The sequence below is a fragment of the Chlorocebus sabaeus genome, chromosome 1 (genome assembly GCF_047675955.1).
Source record: "Chlorocebus sabaeus isolate Y175 chromosome 1, mChlSab1.0.hap1, whole genome shotgun sequence".
In the NCBI taxonomy this organism is placed as follows: Eukaryota; Metazoa; Chordata; class Mammalia; order Primates; family Cercopithecidae; genus Chlorocebus; species Chlorocebus sabaeus.
In genome coordinates this window covers 99,054,580-99,071,024 of record NC_132904.1, presented here as the reverse complement: position 1 = coordinate 99,071,024, position 16,445 = coordinate 99,054,580, and positions in this window count along the sequence as shown.

The window sequence follows — 16,445 nt, the reverse complement described above, 5'->3', positions numbered from 1 at the left end:
CATGGTGGTGCCTGAAAAACTCAGAGATATCAGCAACCATGGAACCCAAAAGGGGTGTTACAGCTCTAGCTTGGGGAGTCCCGAAGTCTGGGCTCCAGAAGCGTTGCAGCTCTTCTCTCCCATGGTCCAGAGAATGGGAGCATGCCAGTACCCACAGCTCAGTGAGCCTGCCAGGAACATGTTACAGTCTTTTTGCACCCATCGTTCAGCAGGTCCCAGGTTCTTGTCCCACATCCAAGAAGAATGAGGTTATGCAGACAACCAGAGGGTGAGCAAGGCAGAGAAGAGTTTTATCGAGTGGCAGAACAGCTCTCCGTGGAGATGGGACCCAAAGTGAGTAGCCCCTACCCAAAGTTGTATAATCCCTCCATGTGGCTGAGTCTGGGGTTTTTATAGGCTCAGAATAGGGGAGGTGTGGGCTGTATGTTCCCTTGGAAAAGGCAACATTTGATTGATTAAAAGGAAGTTTTCAGAAAAAAAAAAATCAGAAAAGAGCAGGCACACAGGAATATTTCTCACTTGGGTCATGGACTCTATCCAGAACCTGCAGCCAGGTTTTCAGGCTTCAGGCTGTTTTTGGCTTGAGGGTCAGGTTTCACTGGGGACCCGCCCCAACTGCCTAGGAATGTCTGCCTCCTGCTGTTATCAGTAACATCATTCTAAAGTATCAGATGTCCCTCAAGTCAGCTTGTTAGACAATGCTTTTATATGAATTTGAAAGGACACAACTATCTCTAAGTTTTCTAAGTTTGGAATAGTTTTCCTTAATGATAAATTTCTAAACAGTAAAATTCATTGAAAAATTTTAAAATTTATCCAAATTAGAATCTTTTAAAATGTAGATTATTTAAATAAGACGGTTGGGGCATCATCATTTTTATTGTTTTCCTAAGTTGAGTTTATTGAGGTACATACGGTATAACTCACCCATTTTAAGTATACCATTAAGACTTTTGGTCAGGTGTAGTCCCAGCTACTCTGGAGGCTGGGGCAGGAGAATGGCATGAACCCAGGAGGTGGAGCTTGCAGTGAGCCGAGATCACGCCACTGCACTCCAGCCTGGGGGACAGAGCAAGACTCCATCTCAAAAAAAAAAAAAAAAAAAAGAGTTTTGGTCAGGTAACCAACACCACTATCAAGATGTAGAATGTTTTCATTACCCAGAAAAGTTCCTTTGTGCCCCTTTGTAGTCAATTCCCTCACCTTTCTCTAGTCCGTGGTAACTACTGATCTGTTTTCTGTTCTTATATTTTGTCTTTTCCAGGATGTCACGTAAGTAGAATCAGTTCTCATCAATGCCAATCTATGCATTTGTGCTTTAGCTTTGAATAGTCTATTCATTCTGCAATCATAAACATATCAGAAATATGCATATGCATTATTACAAATAAGCAGAAAACTAGAGGCAGCATTTTTGTTTTTGTTTTTGTTTGAGACAAGTCTCATTCTGTCGCTCAGGCTGCAGTGCAGTGGTGCAATCATAGCTCACCGCAACCTCTGCCTCCTTGGCTCAAGTGATGCTCCCACCACAGTCTCCTGAGTAGCTATGACCACAGGCACATGCCCCCACACCTGGCTAGTTTTTTAATATTTTTTTTTTGTAGAAACAAGAGTCTCACATGTTTCCCAGGCTGGTCTTTTACTCCTGAGTTCAAGCAATCCTCCCGTGTCGACCTCCCAAAGTGCTAGAATTATAGGCATGAGCCATCATGCCCACCCTAGAGATAGCATTTTGAACCAACTAGTCAGAATGCAAATACAACTCTGTGAAATAGCTGAAGTATTATCACTAAATATTTATCAATAAAATATAAAGAGCATCATCCCTAAGAAAAATTATAATTTAATAGTTGCATATAGCAGGGAATACAATTCAAGTAATACCTGCAATGTTAACTTAGTAAACTAAATCCTGTTAGGAATATTCCCCTCCATGACACTATTATGGTCTCTGTCCTCTGTATATCCTGCCATAGCCACAGACATCACATAAACCTGCCTGATACCCTTGCCATCCTAGGCAGCAGTCATGCAGCCTTCAGGGATGTAGGCCCCAGGAAGAGGATTTCCAACATGGAACTTCCCACCCTTTCTTTATTACATGGCTACTGCAGAGCCCAATATGAGAAAAGTCAATCAAGTGGTACCTGAAGGCAGAAAGTACAGTACATTTTCTGAACTCTTGTCATGAATTCTTCATGGCCTAGGTCTAAGCTAGTCCCTGTACTGGAAAATAGGCTGACAGGGAGACTTCCCAGAGCACTGACTCTGCCCAGAGCACTGACATAATGGCACAAAAGAGTGCATTTGTATTGACTGCCTTCCTACAACAGGCAAAATGGTTGTCATAAAGTCACATCTTTCCTTTTTCTCAGAGTTGGCAATCTCTGAAAAGTGGTTTGTGAAGTTCACTCCACCTAGAAGCAGGGTGATATATGAGAAGAATATAAGGTTGAAGATCATTCATCTATGTTCAAATCCTGTCTGACTTTACAAACTTGCTTAAATTGGTCCTTGAGCCTGTTTTCCTGAATGAAAAATGGGGATGCTAAATATGGTAAACTGTTTGCAGAAATGGCCACAGTAATTCTTACCAGTCCTGTACATGTGCCCACTTAAATGTGAATTTGCCACTCCTTTTATAATGAAGTGGAATTTATTTTTTTATTCCTTAAATCTAAACTTTAATTTGGGCTTGAATAGGGCATTATCAAATGTAATGCAAGCAGAGGATTGAAAAATGTGTACATAGTGGAGCTTGAGTTGTCTTGCTGTTAGAAACCCTGAGATCACCATGTGAAGAAATATCAACTACTCTTCCAGAGAACAGGAGGTTATACAGAGAGAAACCAGCCATTTAAGCCATTTTAGCTGCCTCAGACATCCCAAATATCCCAAACAACCACAGATACCCAAAAGTTTGATAAAATGATTCTTTTAAGCCACTGTGTGTGGAGTGATTTATTACATAACAACAGCTGATACAATAAAATAATGATTACTAATGTGCATAAAACCTGTTATATGGTAGTAGTTCAAAAATGACTATACAAATAAATATTAAGTGACTTAGTACAATTTCAGCTTGTTGTAGAAAAGGAAAAATTATCATTTCCTATAACATAACAATCTCCTAATAATTTTTGAATACATTGACAGAGACTAGTTGCTGTTCTATCTCACAGCACAGAACTGCTTTAATGTAATGAAGAATGTATTTCAAGATCTCTCAAGGGCCTGTAGGGCAAAGAGGGAAAGCTTCACCTTTGCCCTCTGAAGGTTTGCTATAAATGAACTGACAAAAGGCAGATTAATAGGAGAAAAAGTCATAACAAATGTATTTAATGTGCATAAGCATGGGAGAATCATGGAAAATGATTGCCCAATAATCCAGTGAGGTCCAGATGCTTATATAGCCTTCTTCATACAGCAAGGAGTAAATAACAAAGTTCCTTTGAGCTCGGAGGGAGGTGGTGAGAAGGCAAGGGGCAGAACTTCACTGTGAACAAAGGTAGTCTTATTATCCAGTTAAACTTCCCAGGTAATCTCCTGGAGCTGCCCTCAGAAGAATAGAAGGAAAGTCTCTCTAGGTGTGGAGATGACTCCCAGTATCTCCTCTTCTCTAGTAGTTAATCTTTTCTGGTTATTCCATGTGATTCTTAGGAAGGGTGTTTTAAGACAATTGCAATTCTTCTTGAAAGAAGCTTTCTTAGTCAGAAAAGAAAATTCCACAAAGTCCCTTCTTTCTTCATGAAGAAAAAGGATCAGAGAGACAGGGAGGAAGGGGAAGGTCAGAGAAAGACCTTGGTTCTAAGGTTTATTTCTAAGCTCCTTCAATTTTCTGTAATTCTAAGCACTCAACATGCCAAAGCACCATATTTTGGGGTATCACTTTCTGTACCCCAAAAGACCTCACAACTAAATTTTCAATATATCTCATATTTTTTATTTAGATTTTCTGTTCTTTAAAGGTACACTGTGGTCTAGATCAATGTCAGTTACTAAATCCATATTTTGGTAATATCTACTATTACTATTTTGTAATAGGAAAGACAATGATTATAAAGTATCACCAAAGTTCTGAAAAGGAAGTCTTATTGGAAAGGACTGCTTCTTTACCCAGAAAGAGGGTAAGTTTTGAAGAGTGTCTCTCTCTCTCAGAAATAAGATCCAAGGGGAAAAAGAAGTTCAGTAAAGTTTCCAGTAACTTCCAGTTATAACACAAAATGGAGGGAATCAGGAGGTTAGATAAGGCAACTGCTTTGTAAGATTTTACTTTGTTAGATTGTGAACATTAGTAGTTTTCCCAAACTCATTATCTATGCTACACTTATTTCTGAATAAGAATAAAACCCTTGAAATGAAACAAGCATATACAATATACTTTCTTTTTTGTTTGATTCCTTGTGCTCATCATTATGTCTGAAAGTCTTATTCATATTGCTGCATGTAGGCATAATTTGTTCATTCTCACTGTTGTTTAGAATTTAATTGTATGAATATATTACAATTGATTTGTCCATTCTATTGCTAATGGACATTGGGTCGTTTCCCTGCTTTAACTGTTGCAAATAGTGCAACTATGAATATTCTTGTGAGTATCTATTCGTGAAACTCCATGTGGTAGAGAGCTTCTAAAACAGCTCTCAATGGATCCTGCCTCTGGCTATTCTTGTCCTATGTAATCCCCACCCTTGTGTGTGAAGTGGATGTAGTGACTCATAACAAACAGAATATAGCAAACATGATGCAGTGTTGCTCTCCAAGACTAGATTGTTAAAGGCCATGACCTTGGTCTTGCTGGGGATCTCTCTCTCTTGCTCATTCTCACTCTCACTCTTCTTGCTTGCTTTCTCTGATGAAGCCACTGCCTTGTTTTGAGCTGCCCTATGGAGAGGCTCAGTGGCAAAGAATTGAGGACAGACTTCTGTGCAGACCTGAGGTCATCATTCCAACAACTCATGAAGAGCTGAATCCTGCCAACAACTTCATTGGTAAGCTTGGAAGTGGATTTTTCCCCAAGCAGGCCTTGAGGTGATCACAACCCTGGCTGACACCTTGATTGCAGCCTTGTGAAATACCCAAACAGAAGACCCAGCTCAGCCACACATGAACTCCTGACCCACAGAACCTGAGATAATAAATGCTTATGACGTTTTGGAGTGATTTATTATTAGATAACTAATATGCATGCATTTGGGAAAGTAAAGGCCTAAGAGTATATGGAAGTGGAATTGTTCGGCCATAATCTATGCATACATTCAGCTTTAATATATACCACCAAACTGTGTTCAAAAGCAGTTGTTCTCATGTACACTCCCACCAGCAGTGTGTGAGAGTTTTTACTGAGTTCTATTGAATGATCATTGTTATTGAGCTTTTATTATATGCCAGCCACTAAGTGCCTTACATGTGTTGTATCATTTAATCTTCACGACAGTTCAGTGAGGTGGGTATTACTGTTTTCTCCATTTTCAGATTAAGTGAACCTGCCCCTGTCATTTGCTAAAAAGAGGTGAGTCAGGATTTGAACCCATGTCCAATGCTCTTAGCCATTAAGCCTCCTCTGAGACAGATTTCAATGCAATTATAACTACAGAGAAAACACATGTGAAAAATACCCATCATAGCTCACTAAAGAAAGAGCAGCATTTCATCTTGTGCGTAAGTCAACCATCAGCACTGCACAGGGCTGATGAGGAGAGGAGGCTTCCAGATGGAGTTAGCAAGGGAAGAAAGACAGGTAATTTGGAAGGAGGGAAAGGTTGGCCCAGACCAGGCTGGGAGGTAGAGAATATGCAAGCAAGGTCAAGAGCTCTATGCATTTGGCTCACTCTGCCCTCTGCATTTCCAGCCTCATACAGAGATGTCGTCCTTAGCAGTGAGTTGTCTAATTTTTCCGGAGCTCTCCCCAGAACAATACAAACCCCAGGGTCTTAAATGAAGGATTCATTTTTCCAGATATTTCACCGTTCCCAGGGGAGAACACTACTCAGTTATCGCTCCTTGGAACTCCTTTTGCTGTTTGTTGTTTCTGAGTGGGATTTTTTCCTTTCTTCCTCATTCTGCTGGTGCTTGTCACCACTCTGATGGGAATTCCTCTTAAAATGCCGGCAGTCTCTTTGATAAGCCTCGCCTTGCAGACCTAAGGTAAACTCCTGGAAGGATGCCCTGAGCCTCTGGCTGTCTAACCACCTTCCACAACCCACAAGTGGAGTGTTTCCATGCACAGATCATCGGTTTTCCCCTCTTAAAACACTTGGAGCTCCCTTGAGGGAAGAAAACCCTGGGAAACTCAATCTGCCTCTTTGAGATCCAAGACAGGGCCTGGCCTTACTTTTTGGTGGACACTTATCTGAGCCAGCTTAAAGCATTACATTTTAGCTCAAGTGTCTCCAAATTTCCACCTTTGAGGCCATACGTTTCTCTAACGTCCAAATACAATGATAAAATCCCCCATCCTGACTGGTTCTCTAGTTATCCCCTTCCTGCCAAAACAACACCAGCATCCAAATTCTTCTGAGACTCCTTCTGTTAGGGGGATGCCTGCACTCTCTACATTGTGTACATCATCTCCTCTCCAAGCTCCACCCCTGAGCATTGTCATGATTGTCTGTGCTTGTTACCCTTCCTGAGTCTGGACTTCTTCGATGTGGACACAGCTCCTCCTCAACTCCATCTCACCTCTTCACAATGTTGATGAGGGCAGCAGGTTTAAGAGGGAGATCAGAGCAGAGGAGAGGAAATAATTTACAAACGAGTATCAGACCTCACTCTTGTAACCTCGCCTGGCGTTCTCGTCTCAATATTGTTTGCTCCTGTTTCTCTTCGAGGGCCCTAGTCTCTCACAGTTGCTGTGGCCTCTTTTCTCTCCTCTTGTGTCTCTTCTCCCTTTTCCTAATTCTCCACATTCAGTGACCCTATAATACTCCTTGGGACAACTAGGAAGAAAAGAAAAGGCCTATTGCTTTATTACATCAATCAATTTTACTTCCTTTGCCTCCATTTCCTATTTCCTGGATCATGACTTTCATAATCCCAAAATGCCATAAATTATATTCTCAAGAGAAAACTGTTCATTCTAGTCTTCCAGCTTCAGTGGTAGCCTGGATCTCTGAAATTATTATTTTTTAACAGCTTCAAAGTTTCCAGTTCTAGTTTCTTAGCTTCTTGGTAAAAGTACCTGTGCTTTCCCCTCCCAGGAGTTTGTAGGTAGAAGGAGAACAGTTAACACTCTAGTCTCCCCATCTCCCAGGAGGCAAACACGGGGGCTAAGGCTCTTATTTTATCCTCTTTCCCGGGTAATACTGTGAAGGAAGGGCAGGATTTCTAGCCCAACTGTTATAGCCATGAGTGAGAAGAGTATCAATCAAGAAGTGAGAAGAAAGCATCAGTGTAAGGGATGTAGATTGCTGATCAATGCATTGTGGCCAAGCACCACATGCCTGAAACAAAGCAGCTTCAAAGTCTCCCTGGCTATCTGTGAAAACTCCAGACACAAGCAGGATTTTGCAGCTTGAGAGAGCTGCCTACATGCACTCTAGACTCCATTGGACCTGCTATGGTCAACATGCTCTTATAAGGGATTCATGCTTCACTCCCAGAAGGGCCCTTGATGACATCTGTCTCACCTTCTTGCGTCATTCATCGGTCAGTGAAAGTTAAATAACAAGTCTATGATCCCATAGCTTCTCAAATAGAGACCAGAACTCAGACCCAGCGTATGTTCCCAGAATCCAAAAGTAGTAAGGTGAATTGGGCGGAGACTGGGAGAAGGTGGCAATGGCTACAGCAGAAGCTCACAACCTCAGGCAGTTATGTGGTTCTGTTATTTGTCCTCCTTTACCTTTCCGATGACACACACCTTATTAATACGTCACCAGCTATGGGTTCTGTAATCAGGCCAGTAAGAGCTATGTGATTTGGAACAAATTATTTACTTCTCTAAGCCTCAGTTTTCCCAGTTGCAAAATGGGAATAATAATTACAGAATTAACATTAAGAGAATTGAGATAATCTAGATAAAGATCTTAGCACAATGTCTAGTTCATCAAAAGCAATCATTTAATAATTGGTATAATATTAGAATAATTTATATTTTTATGTTGCTTCTAAATCCCTAAGGACCTGCCCCATGTGTTGGTGCTATCCATCTTGTTACTTGGTGCCAGGTAATAAGAAATCTGGGTTCTAGTCCAGGTCTTCTGCTGATGAGCTCTGTGTTCTTAGATGACTTGCTGCATCATTTCAGACCAACTAAAACTCAGTCTGCATTTTATAATCACCATATGCCAGAAATTCTAAACAATATCATCGACAAAATCTTCCTTACCCACTAAGCTCGTATAGGTCTGTGTTCTAAACAAATTCTGAAGTGACTGTTGAGTTTTACTAATATATATGCATACTTCCAACTACCTCATATTTATCACTTAATAGATCTTGTGTCCTACATGGAAGTTAGTTTGGAGGACTTCTAGCTATTCAGTTAGCCTCAGACAAATGAGAACTGAGCTGCACACATACCCTTTGAATGTGTGTCCATAATGGCTTCTGCTCACTCTGGCACAATTTGTTTGGCCAATTCCTGTGCGCTACATATGCCTGCATTTAAACAGTTGATTAAAAATTAACAATAGAAGCATGGGATTATGAAGATGGGAAAACAGATCTTCCGTCAATTTTGTCATTGTCTGTGACACCTAGAGTTTTTATTTGTATTTACATTTTTTCAATTATAGAGATATATGAAAATTGCATGATAGCATTGTGATTTCTGGAACTGAGGCATAGTGGAATTTACTCTGACTTTGACAAATTTAATCTTATGCTTAAGACTTTTCTTAATTACTTGTATATTACTTACTCCATGTGAAGAAACTTTTCAAAATTAAAATTAATAAAAAGTGTGTTCTTCACTTAACCATGAGTCTAAAGAGATTGACACATTGTTTAACATAAATATGTAAAGATCAATTATGATGAAGTACAGGCTCAAAAATAAAAACTGTAACATTATTTATTACTATGATGATTGCTAGGGGGCATACATTTTTTCCTTTTTTCAACATTAATATAATCTTCCCTTTTGTACCTGAATATTTATTTTATTTTCTATTTGTTTTCCTAGCATGCTTATCTATAAAATGTTCAGTAACTGAAAATTTTGCTTTCTGCATTCTTTTTCAGTTTATATATATAGTTTGAGACAGGGTCTTGCTCTGTCTATTTTTTGTATTTTTAGTAGAGATAGGGTCTCCCTGTGTTGCCCAGGCTGCTCTCAAACTTCTGGGCTCAAGCAATCCTCCCACCTCAGCCTCCCAAAGTGCTGCAATTAAAGGTTGGGCCATCCCATCAAGCCAAAAACTTCCTGATTATTACAGGAAATAACTTTGTTGTATAAAGAATGAAACTACCATCAGAGAATACTATAAATACCTCTACGCAAATAAACTAGAAAATTTAGAAGAAATGGATAAATTCCTGGACACAAACACTCTCCCAAGACTAAACCAGGAAGAAGTTGAATCCCTGAATAGACCAATAGCAGGCTCTGAAATTGAGGCAATAATTAACAGTCTACCAACCAAAAAAAGTCCAGGGCCAGATGGATTCACAGCCGAATTCTACCAGAGGTACAAGGAGGAACTGGTACCCTTCCTTCTGAAACTATTCCAATCAATAGAAAAAGAGGGAATCCTCCCTAACTCATTTTATGAGGCCAACATCATCCTGATACCAAAGCCTGGCAGAGACACAACAAAAAAAGAGAATTTTAGACCAATATCCCTGATGAACATCATTGCAAAAGTCCTCAACAAAATACTGGCAAACCGAATCCAGAAGCACATCAAAAAGCTTATCCACCATGATCAAGTGGGCTTCATCCCTGGGATGCAATGCTGGTTCAACATATGCAAATCAATAAACGTAATCCAGCATATAAACAGAACCAAAGACAAAAAACGCATGATTATCTGAATAGATGCAGAAAAGGCCTTTGACAAAATTCAATAGCCCTTCATGCTAAAAACTCTCAATAAATTTGGTATTGATGGAACGTATCTCAAAATAATAAGAGCTATTGATGATAAACCCACAGCCAATATCTTACTGAATGGGCAAAAACCTTTGAAAACTGGCATAAGACAGGGATGCCCTCTCTCATCACTCCTATTCAACAGAGTGTTGGAAGTTCTGGCCAAGGCAATCAGGCAGGAGAAAGAAATAAAGGGTATTCAATTAGGAAAAGAAGAAGTCAAATTGTCCCTGTTTGCAGATGACATGATTGTATATTTAGAAAACCCCATTCTCTCAGTCCAAAATCTCCTTAAGCTGATAAGCAACTTCAGCAAAGTCTCAGGATGCAAAATCAATGTGCAAAAATCACAAGCATTCTTATACACCAATAACAGACAAACAGAGAGCCAAATCATGAATGAACTCCCATTCACAATTGCTTCAAAGAGAATAAAATACCTAGGAATCCAACTTACAAGGGATGTGAAGGACCTCTTCAAGGAGAACTACAAACCACTGCTCAATGAAATAAAAGAGGACACCAACAAATGGAAGAACATACCATGCTCATGGATAGGAAGAATCAGTATCATGAAAATGGCCATACTGCCCAAGGTAATTTATAGATTCAATGGCATCCCCATTAAGCTACCAATGACTTTCTTCACAGAATTGGAAAAAAACCACTTTAAAGTACATATGGAACCAAAAAAGAGCCCACATTGCCAAAACAATCCTAAGTCAAAAGAACCAAGCTGGAGGCATCACACTACCTGACTTCAAACTATACTACAAGGCTACAGTAACCAAAACAGCATGGTACTGGTACCAAAACAGAGATATAGACCAATGGAACAGAACAGAGCCCTCAGAAATAATACCACACATCTACAACCATCTGATCTTTGACAACCTGACAAAAACAAGAAATGTGGAAAGGATTCCCTATTTAATAAATGATGCTGAGAAAACTGGCTAGCCATAAGTAGAAAGCTGAAACTGGATCCCTTCCTTACTCCTTACAGAAAAATTAATTCAAGATGGATTAGAGAGTTAAATGTTAGACCTAAAACCATAAAAACCCTGGAAGAAAACCTACGCAATATCATTCAGGATATAGGCATGGGCAAGGACTTCATGTCTAAAACACAAAAAGCAATGGCAACAAAAGCCAAAATTGACAAATGGGATCTAATTAAACTAAAGAGCTTCTGCACAGCAAAACAAACTACCATCAGAGTGAACAGGCAACCTACAGAATGGGAGAAAAATTTTGCAATCTACTCATCTGACAAAGGGCTAATATCCAGAACCTACAAAGAACTCAAACAAATTTACAAGAAAAAAACAACTCCATCAAAAAGTGGGCAAAGGATATGAACAGACATTTCTCAAAAGAAGACATTTATGCAGCCAACAGACACATGAAAAAATGCTCATCATCACTTGCCATCAGAGAAATGCAAATCAAAAGCACAATGAGATACCATCTCACACCAGTTAGAATGGCAATCGTTAAAAAGTCAGGAAACAACAGATGCTGGAGAGGATGTGGAGAAACAGGAACACTTTTACACTGTTGATGGGACTGTAAACTAGTTCAACCATTGTGGAAAACAGTGTGGCAATTCCTTAAGGATCTAGAACTAGAAATACCATTTGACCCAGCCATCCTATTACTGGGTATATACCCAAAGGATTATAAATCATGCTGCTATAAAGACACATGCACACGTATGTTTATTGCAGCACTATTCACAATAGCTAAGATTTATAACCAATCCAAATGTCCATCAATGACAGATTGGATTAAGAAAATGTGGCATATATACACCATGGAATACTATGCAGCCATAAAAAAGGATCAGTTCGTGTCTTTTGTAGGGACATGGATGCAGCTGGAAACCATCATTCTCAGCAAACTATCGCAAGAATAGAAAACCAAACACCACATGTTCTCACTCATAGGTGGGAAATGAACAATGAGATCACTTGGACACAGGAAGGGGAACATCACACATCAGGGCCTATTGTGGGGACAGGGATAGCATTAGGAGATATACCTAATATAAATGACGAGTTGATGGGTGCAGCACACCAACATGGCACATGGATACATATGTAACAAACCTGCACGGTGTGCACATGTACCCTAGAACTTAAACTATAATCCAAAAAAAAAAAATGGGCTGTCAAAAGATGGTCCAATCCATGGGCCATGTATGCTAGGTTACTCTGCCAACCAGAAGTAAAGGGATTGGACTAGTTCCTGGGTTGAAAAGGAGTCATCCCTGGGTGAAAGTTAATCTAAAGGTATATTTTGGGTTTTTTTCTTTTTCTTTTTTCCTTTTTTTTTTTTTTTTTTTGGGCGTGTGTTTGACCACACGGTAGTGTTCTTTTAAAAATGTATTCATTTTAATTAGTTGATACTTATAAGTCAGGGTTCTCATACATCGTTAACATTTTCTGACATCTCTTGAAAAATCAGACAATTCCATCACAATCAATTAGAGCTGAGTAGCAATTGCCCCTCTCAGCATGGCCATGGCTCTCCAGCTGACTGCAGTCACCACTTCTTCCTTATCACCCCCCTGACCCAAAGGCTGATGCTTGGACACTTGGTTTGCCATGAACTACTGTACAAGTTGAAGGTGTTCCCAACTTGTTCTGTGCTCACTTGAGGCTCAGGGAGGCCATACAATTTCCCCCAGGTTACTCAACCAGCGAAACTGAAACCACCATCTCAGATCTTCTGAGGTAGGATTCCCAGGTTCTTTCCAATGCACTACCTGCCTATCGCATGCACGCACGCGCGGGCGTGTGTGTGTGTGTGTGTGTCAAAGAGACAGTACCACCACATAGCACATGTCAGTGCAACAGCAAGAGGTATACATAGAAGACTTGGTCTCAGAACATTGAAAAGATTTTATTTTTCATAGGAATCTTTGCTGGATCAAGTTACGAGCCATATTTTTCTGAGCCCTCTATCCCTCACTCCGTCCATTTCTCCTCCCCTCCCCTTCTCCTTCTTTCAACAAACACATGTCCCTAGCTGCTTTATTGGGTACCTATGATACATCAGGCACTGCCTAATCACTATAACATTCACTCTGCTAACATCCCTGCACTTACATCTTCTCAATTCTATACACAGTTCTCAAACTGCATGTTGAGATAACCTGAGCTGCAAATATGAACTCACAGAATACTTCAGATTTTCAAGGGAAATACAGTGACACTCGATGTTTGCTCAACACTTCACAAACTGCTCGAAATAGTTCACAATTTCAATAGGAGATCACGCTATATTCCATTAGATACCACTGAATTTTGCAAAGCTGGGTTTTCTGCTGTTGCTGTAATAAAAAGTAAACACTGTACAACTGGGCACAGTGGCTCACGCCTGTAATCCCAGCACTTTGGGAGGCCAAGGTGGGCAGATCACAATATCAGAAGTTCGAGACCAGCCTGGCCAACACAATGAAACCCCATCTCTACTAAAAATTAGCTGGTCATGGTGGCGGACACCTGTAATCCCAGCTACTGACGAGGTTGAGGCAGGAGAATCGCTTGAACTCGGAAGGCAGAGGTTGCAGTGAGCCAAGATCGCACCACTGCACTCCAACCCAGGTGACAGTGCAAGACTCCATCTCAAATAAATAAATAAATAAATAAATAAATAAATAAAGCAAACACTGAATGAAAGTCAATTGACGTTATTCCAAAAATCAAGAAATTGTACGGTACCCAAAAGGCATGCAAATTCCATCCATAAGGAATTGTGACTATTTAAGAATAAAATTAAATTTTATTTTTTCTTTCAATTTATGGCTCTTCTTTTTTTAATAGCTACCAAGTGGTTGGAACATACTTAATAAGTTAATTTAGACCTAACTAAATAAACAGGACTGTTAATAAACAGGATTGTTGGTCATTTTTTCTGGCCTAAGGGTATTATGAAAAAAAATCATTAAGACCTGGGAGGCCAGAAACAAGAAAGTTTTAGATCTTCTATATTAACACATTTTTCGGGCAAGAAATTAGGCTCAAGGAAGTTAAATACCCTACCTACCCATATCTAAATTTTGAGATTTCAATCCAGAGGTTCCTTATTTCAAAGTCCATGTTGTTTCTGCCACCCTACATTGCTTTCTGCATGTCAGACAACAAACCAGTTCTGTGAACACAAGCCAGGGTGAGGATCAGTCACTGCCTCAAGGGACTCATAAATGTGGTCAAGTGCGTCGTGGGTGCTGCACCAACACTTCCAGTATCATGCTACCCACCCACATTATTTATAACCAACCAGGAACTTCAATTCTGCTTCCCCAATTCTCTGTCTGGCTCATAAGCATACTCCAAATGCAGGTCCCTGAGGAAAAAGAATGTCCCTTATACAAAATAACTCTGTTAATAATGGCAATGTGACATCGTTTTAGGCAATCTGTGATGAGGCTACACATGCAGGTGGGGGAAGTTCAGTCAATGAAGCAGGCCCTGAAAAAGAAGAACTGGTGGAGTTTTGTATTTACCAAATGGAATGCTTCTAATGGTACAAACACCTTAGGAAATTCTCAGACTGGAATGACTAGTATGTAACGTGGTGTCAGACTTCCTTCCAAGGACTATATAAAACATTAGAGAATTCTTTCCTTCACCACAAATGGATACAACTTCTTCAAAACAAGAAAGTAGGCAAAAGAAAATCCTGATGGCAAAAGTATTGAATCTATTATTAAATGCCACCAAAAAAAAACGTAGTGGCATGCTGTATAATTTTAATCATGATTTACATTAAGAGGAAAAAGACCAAAAATAATCAAATGCAAATTATCAACAAAAATCCCAGCACTTTGGGAGGCCGAGACGGGCGGATCATGAGGTCAGGAGATCAAGACCATCCTGGCTAACATGGTGAAACCCCATCCTACTAAAAATACAAAAAAAATTAGCTGGGCGTGGTGGCGGGCGCCTGTAGTCCCAGCTACTTGGGAGACTGAGGCAGGAGAATGGCGTGAACCCAGGGGGTGGAGCTTGCAGTGAGCCAAGATTGCACCACTGCACTCCAGCCTGGGAGACAGAACAAGACTCCGTCTCAAAAAAAAAAAAAAAAAAAAAAATCATCAACAACAAAAAAAAACAACTATTGAGTTTCAGGAAAGGTAGGAGACTCTTCATATGACCAAGTAGCCAAAATTCTCACGTCGCCTATGTCTTTTGCGCCAATACCTCTTCCCCAGTCCATACTTTCAGCCCTGTGGGAGTTTCCTATGACTAATGTAGTGTAGAAAAAATATTATTCCCTCTACCCTCCTAGGTTCACTGGCTGAGGCCCTAAAAATTAGACCAACAAAGACAAATTCACAAGAAAAAGACAAACAAATGTTGATTCACACGTATTTACACAAAGGAGTAATCAGTGATGAGTAGCTCAAAGCAGTAGTAAGAACTTGGATTTAGATAGCATCTTAACAGAAGAACAACAAATTTGTAGAAAAGTGACAAAACAAAGGAAAAGGACTTTGAGTTTCTACAGCTGCAAATCACGTGAAGGGAAATGCACAGGGGAACTAACTAATGGAAGATAAGAGCTAGCTTACAAGTTTATGTCACACTTTTAGGCAAATAGAGAAAAGGCAGAGGGCCTTTCTTGTGTCTGCTTCTTCTCAAGTGCCTTCAGCTCAATATGATCCTTATGCCAAAGTGGCATGTTTTGGGGTGGCATATTCTGCTGTCCCTCATTCACTAACTTCACTAAATAGGAAGAAAAAGTTCACACCTGGCTGACTGAAAATAGACGACTGCTGCGCTTCTGCCTCACACAGGGGGCCTCACACAGGGGGACTGTGAAAGGTGGTGGGGAAGAGTACTGCTTCCAGTAAGCAGAGCGCTGAGTACATTTGGTGTTGATGTTGATGATGATAAGGAGTCTCCAACCTGGCATGGTGGGGGAAGTGAAGTGATCATAGGTCAGAGTGCATGTAGATGACCTGGTAGTCACAAGTTGCCGAGCTGGTTTGTCACATTCTGGATGAAACAAAATACCAAGATTATAAAATCAGAGACAAAGATGTTTGGGAAAGTAGTGCCTGAATGAATTTATGGAATTTTAAGCATAAAACGTGTGGCTCTTTTTGTCTCAGATCGATGCCCAAAACAGAACATCTCCTGAGGAGGAAGCACTGAACACCTGTGCGGATAGGATGAGGCATCCAGTGGGGGTCAGCCAGCCTGTGTCCTTGTCTACCCAAGGAACAACACCGAGCCCACAAACTGCATGGCCGTGGTAATAGGCTTGGAGGCATCTCATGAGCCCTGCTACAGTTGACCTAGCCTCTGCTGCTGCTGGAGGTCTTACTTGGCAGCATTAAGGATTGAATCTAAACCCTCAATATGGTACCATCCTTCAATGGCACCAACCAATC